Genomic DNA, 6,604 nt, shown 5'->3' with positions numbered 1-6,604 from the left:
CACAGAACTCTTCAGTCTGCTAGGGTTAACTATGTGTGTTGTCTCCTCATGTGTACTTCAGTGTCCGAGAGGACAAGGAATGTGGCCCATTCATCTTTGTATTTAGAAAGCAACTCAGCACAGGGTAGGTATTCAATAAACGCTGGATGGAGCCATGCATATTCTGCAGTATTCCATTTGGAACACAAAAGGTCTGCAGAACCCACACTGTCCATAATGGACCCTCTGATCCACAGAAAGGGGAAACATCTGCAGGCCGCTGTGAATATTGGCTGCTGTCGTCTGTCCTCAGCCAAGGCAGGGACATCTGTGGTGACGGCGTGACTATCTGCCATGCTTTTTATGTCTCTGCTCAAATATGCAGCTGTTCCTTGGATGGGAAAGAAAGAACACTGGAAATCAGAACAACAGCGAGTTCAGCGGGGGAGTCAAGGCTTAAGAGCTTCAAAATTGTGTTACAACATAAAACACAATGCTACCAAAGCCAATTAATAGCATGAATCAACAGCTCCGAGTGCCAGACACTGAGCTTTCTTTCTATGCATTGCTGTCTGCCAGCTTCTCATGAAAATACACTGCACTCATCTATGACATTAAAAAAAAAAAAGCAAGTCTCAAAGATATAACACAAGACCTGCCCTATGAAGGCAGGGTATAAGCTCTTATTTCTAGGTAAGGAAACTGTAACCTGGAGATGTCAAGTGCTTTGCTCAAAGTAGAGCATTTGGCCATTAAGACTCTCTGTTGGACAGCGAGAGTCTGGGTCCCAGGGCTACCATTTGTCTATGTGCTAGTAGAAGCTGTCCAGTTCTCCGCTCATTCCTTCATCTGTAAAAGAGAAACAATTGCTTTAGAGAGTTCATGAAAACAATATGTTTAAATGCAGTTACAGAGTCCTGCCTAGCAACAGGTTCAGGACAAACACTAAATAGCTCTTAGGGCAGCCATAGCATAGGCCAGCATACGCTTGGTGCTGAACAGAATCTAGTGGATAAACAGAGGTATTGTGGGCATTCTGGAGAAAAAAAAAAAATCTCTTTCTCAGTGATGACAAAGAACTCCTAGGTTTTCCAACCCCACCCATCGGAAAGAAATTTGAGGAATACAATGGCTTTGCCGGGGTATCTTCCCACTTCCAACCTTAACAGGATTGTAACTTTGGAGCCATTTTTGAAAAGAGCCTTTAGTAATGATCTCTGGGAATGGGCCTTGATATTTCAAATTCATTTTGTCCAGGACACATTCCCCACCGTGGGGCCAGCTTTAAAGGGCCTACCAAAGCAGGCTCCTTGGTGCTCACTCCCTTGTCCTACACTAAGAAAATGGTCCCCGCACAATCCATGACACACAGTGGAAGTGACATTCTGTGTCTGCTGAGGTGAGGTCAGAGGTAGTCCTGCAGCCTCTACCCTGCATCCTTAGAAAGCTGTTTTTGTGAGCCAAGCGTGGTGGTGTACACCCTTAATCCCAGGCAGATGCAAGTCGTTGATCTATGAGTTCGAGGCCAGCCTGGTCTACAGAGTAAGTTCCAGGACAGCCAGGGCGACACAGAGCAACCCTGACCAAAAGAAAAGAAAAGTTCTCTTTTTCTGTGCCAGCTCCTGTCCCAAATTTGCTGCTTAGCTGCTACCAGGTTGTGGGGAATTCCAAGCTACCAAAGTTGAGAAAGTTGGTACCAAAGTTGGCCACTTCTGGTAATCCAGCTATCCAAGGCTACCAAACACACAAAGAAGAAGGAGAGGTGGCTGTTTTATTATTTTATTGTTATTTTAACCCAGTATGTTGGAGGATCAGTTCCTATGCAGCAGTAGATGGTGGGAACACTGCTGGCTCCCCGCAGCTCTTGGTGCAGTGACACACAGCCAAATCCAGCTTTTGGGAGGCTGGGAAGCTGTTTGTTCCATTAAATTAGATTTGGCAGTAAACATGCAAACCAGACCCGGTAGGAGATGGCTCGCAAACTTTTGTAATTCTGTCCATTCTTCTTAAATAGCGGAAACCTTCAATTCTGTCACCACCTGGTATCATATTGAGGCTTGTTTCATCACCGAACTTCCTCTCTCTATGTGTATTTTAAAAGATGGCAATGACTTTGCTCATACGTTTGTTTGTTTTCTCTGTGTAGCTCTGGAACTCTCTGTAGACCAGGCTGGCTTCGAACTCAGAGATCCACCTGCCTCTGCCTCCCAAGCGCTGGGGCTGGAGGCATGCACCACCACCGCTCAGCTTTAAAAGGCTAGTTAAAAAAAAAAAAAAAAAATTCTGTAAATCATTAAGTGCTGGATTGTTCTAGTTTTAGTGTTTTAGATTTGTGTATTTTATATGTATGAGTGTCTGTGCCTATATGTATGTGTATGTATGTATGTCTGCACACCATCTGCATGCCTCCTACCCTTAGGGTCATAAGAGGGTACTGGATACCCCAGAATGGGAGCTATGGACAAATGTGAGCCGCCATGTGGATGCTGGCAACCAAACCTGGGTCCTCTGCAATAACAACAGGTGAGTTCGAGGCCAGCCTGGACTACCAAGTAAGTTCCAGGAAAGGCACAAAGCTACACAGAGAAACCCTGTCTCAAAAAACAAACAAACAAACAAACAAACAAACAACAACAACAAAAAAAAAGGAACACAGCTCTGTCAGCATCATGATTTTGTTCTACGAAGACCTATTTTAAAATTTTGACCTTCAAAACTGTAAGAGATCTGTATCATTTCAAGACATGTTGGTCATTTGGTATGGCAGCGATGGAAAACTGATGTTCCCAGATTCAAAAAGAAGAACATAGCCGGGTGTTGGTGGCATACGTCTTTAATCCCAGCACTTGGGAGGCAGAGGCAAGTGGATCTCTGTGAGTTCGAGACCAGCCTGGTCTACAAAGCTAGTTCCAGGAAAGGTGCAAAGCTACCCAGAGGAACCCTGTCTCGAAGAAAAAAAAAAAAAAAAGAAGAAGAGGAAGAAGAACATAGATCCACCACTGTCTCTGAAGAGGAGAAGGGCCAAAGATGCATTTAAGAATATGTGGGCCATCAGGTTTAAATGAATCCCCAGGGGAGTCTTGGCCCTGGAGGAGATGGGAATGGAGGGGAGGGGATGGGGGTGTGTGGGGGGGCATGCGGGGGAGGACAGGGGGAACCCATGGCTGATGTGTAAAATTAAAACACAAATATAATAAAAAAAAATTGAAAAAAAAAAAAAGAATATGTGGGAAGCCAGGATTTGTGGTTCACACCCAAAATCCCAGTATTTGGGAAACTAAGGCAGGAAGACTACAGTGAGTTTGAGTCCAGTCTGGGGTACACAATGAGACTCTCTTGTCTCAGCTTATGAACTTGGATGATATATTAAAAATTTTGTATCAAAGATGGCCAATAAACCAGTAGCAAGGCACACTTTCATAGCCACCGCTGTAGACACCTACCTGGTTCTCAGACTCATAGCTTCCAAATAGACACAATATATTTTGTTGTTTGAGCCATCCATTTGTGGTAGTTTGTTATGGTCACCTTGGAAAACTAATCCGGATGGCCTGTCTATATAGCAGAAGGCAGTTGTAGAGGAAGGAAAGAGGAGGAAGGAATAATGGAGAGAGTGGCACGTGTCTCTCAGAGCCTAAACCAGCAGTTCTCAACCTGTGGGTCATGACCGCCACAGGGTTGACTAACCCTTTCGTAGGGGTCACCTGAGACCATCAGAAAACACAGACATTATATTGCAATTCATAACAGTAGCAAAATTGCAGTTATGAAGTAGCAGCGAAAATCATTTTTATGGTTGGGGGTCACGCAACGTGGGGAACTGTGTTAAAGGGTCGCAGCATTAGGAAGGTTGAAAATCACTGGCCTAAACATTCAGTGCCTGGTCCTTTCTAGAAAACATTTACCAGCACTTGAAGTTCTGGACTCATAGAGCTCATGGACCCCAGAAAGAAATGGAAGTCTCCAAAACTACGGTCATGCCCAATCATCTAGCAAAGCTACGGCTGGCTTGTACCCTGAAGGTCACATATGGGAAGTGCGATTCCCAGGAGAGCTGTGTTGGGAGGTGATTAGGTCAGAAGGCCTGTGTGCTCACGGGGGAGTGAATGTCACCATGGAAGGAGTAGTGGTACCCTCATAAATGACAAGGTCAGTAACCTTCCCTCTCTCAAGTGTCTTCCACAGGAGGCCTTCTTTGATGCTATAGTGCCAGACATGCCCCCTCCATCTTGGATTCACCAGTTTCCAGAACTGAGAGTCAAATGGACTTGTGGCTTATCACTTACCCAGTGTATGGGTAAGTTCTTGTATAGCAACACAAAACATTGCTAGTGTGACCTGGCTTCAGCTAAACCCCAAACCTAAAACACCTGACTTCAAGTGTGTTTTTCCCAAAAATCAAACATACTGATGACTGTCCTCTAAAAATTCACATCAACAGTCTATCTATGTGTAAGTTCCAAACTGTGATGAGGAAACACAGTACTACTGGATTTGAGGAACGCTCATACTATGCTCCACATTTTTTGTTTTTGCTGTTTGTTTTACTTCTTACCTTGACCTCCAGCTGTAGTTAGAGTTTTCCTGCCTGGCCCACAGTCAGGACAAATCTCTCTTACCCACCAGTCCCACAATCGCTCAGACCCAACCAAGAAAGCACACAGAAACTTACATTGTTTAGAAACTGTATGGCCGTGGCAGGCTTCTTGTTATCTACTTCTTCTATCTTAAATTAACCCATTTCTGTTAGTCTATACTTTGCCACATGGCTTGTGGCTTACCAGTGTCTTTACATGTTGCTTTTCATGGTGGCGGCTGGCGGTGTCTCTCTCCAGCCTTCTACTTCCCAGAATTCTCTTCTTTCTTGTCTTGCCTATACTTCCTGCCTGGCCACTGGCCAATCAGAACTTTATTTACAGAGAGCGATATCCACAGCATCCAGCAGCTCGTTTTCTGTGATGCTCATTCTCCAGACATAATTTAAGGTCAAGAAAGAAGGCGTGCTTTCTTTGCAGAGTGTCCAAACACTCTGGCGTTCTGGGTTTGTGTATTTACATGAAAGAGATAGAACTGGAGAGCCGTCCACATTTCAACACTGAAGTCCCAGGAGAGATTTAAAAGAAAGTAGAGCTTCCTTGGTTCCTTCATCATAGCCCAGATTCAGAGAACAGCAAAAGGCACCTGATTTGTTTTCCTTCACTCAGCAATTTGATGATGGAGACTAGTGGTTCTCAACATGTGTGTCACGACCCTGCCACCAAACCTCTGTTTACCAAAAATATTTATATTATGATTCATAGCAGTAGCAAAATTACAGTTATGAAGTAGCAATGAAAATAATTTTATGGTGGGGGGTCAGCAGAACATGAAGAACTGTACTAAAGGGTCGAAGCATCAGGAAGGTTGAGGACCACTGCTCTAGACCAAAAGAGATTATCTTCTTGGTAACTGTGAGGGCAACGGCTGATTATGTGGAGAAGTCTCAGTTTGAATATCCATAGTGGCTGGAGATGATGGCCACTGACTGCTACAAAGGGTTCCTGGAAGGGTTTGCAGGGAGTGGAGGACTGGGGTCAGAAATCGGTTTTTGAAGGACCTCGTCAGTGTAGTTAGATGTTAAAGAAACTAGTGGCTACCAATAAGGAACTATGTGTATAAATCTTAGTTAAGGTGCTAGTGACCTGAACCTCAGAGAAAATGAAGAGTGTGGGGTAAAGAGAACTTTGTGGTGAAAAATTATGAGATGAGTGGACATCCCAAGGCAGGCGCTCTGTTCTAAACTCCCATACTTTGTATAAAACACAGGGAATCAAATCTACCCAAATCTGAACAAAATCCCCTCCTTTCCTGATATCCTCTCTTCAAAGAAGAGACTTTATCTGAAATTAAAACCTGGTGTTCATCAGCTGGGTGGTCTTAGACATTTGAATCTCTCTGTGTTTCTTTCCTCAAAAATTAAAAAGGTGTGTGTTGGGAGTGTCGGTGGAGGGCGGTGGTGGTAACTACAGTACTAAATATAAAGCCATACGTTATTTCAGGGATTAAGTGAGATAATGAAACACGAAAATGCCTGATAATTGTCAGGGATCCAAAGTATGTTGACTTTTCCTTGTAAGTATATGGTTGGAGAAAACATGCAAATACTCATATAGTTATAATTATTTCCATAATCGTTCATTTAATTATAACTAGCTTGTGGAAACCCATCAGCATTTCTTTTTGTAAGTGCCACTAGCCATATATTTTGTGATCTGTAAATTGGTTACACAAACACTCTAAGTGTCTGCTGGCAGTGTAGGTGGATTTGTAGCTGACCCGGTTAACGTGGGATTTTAGCTGCGTGATCCTGGGGTCCTTTCCTCTGCTGGTGTTGACTGACCCTGTTGTTTCCTCATGGGTGAAAGACAGTGTGCTGCTGAGTGGGGAAGCCGTGTGCCACTGAATCAAAGCTCTGTGTGCAACCTAGAGGCAGGGCCCAATAGGAAAGAGCACGTGGGCTATAGTCCAGAGTAGAGGGTGTGGTGGTGGTTGTTTTGTTGATCTTGCTTTTCCTAGTTCTCAATTCACTTGTGAAAAGGTTTTACACACTTTTATACTTGCAATAAAAATTATATGTATCACTGTG

Source organism: Onychomys torridus, chromosome 9 (genome assembly GCF_903995425.1).
Source record: "Onychomys torridus chromosome 9, mOncTor1.1, whole genome shotgun sequence".
NCBI classification, from domain to species: Eukaryota; Metazoa; Chordata; class Mammalia; order Rodentia; family Cricetidae; genus Onychomys; species Onychomys torridus.
Note: the sequence above shows the minus strand (reverse complement) of the source record.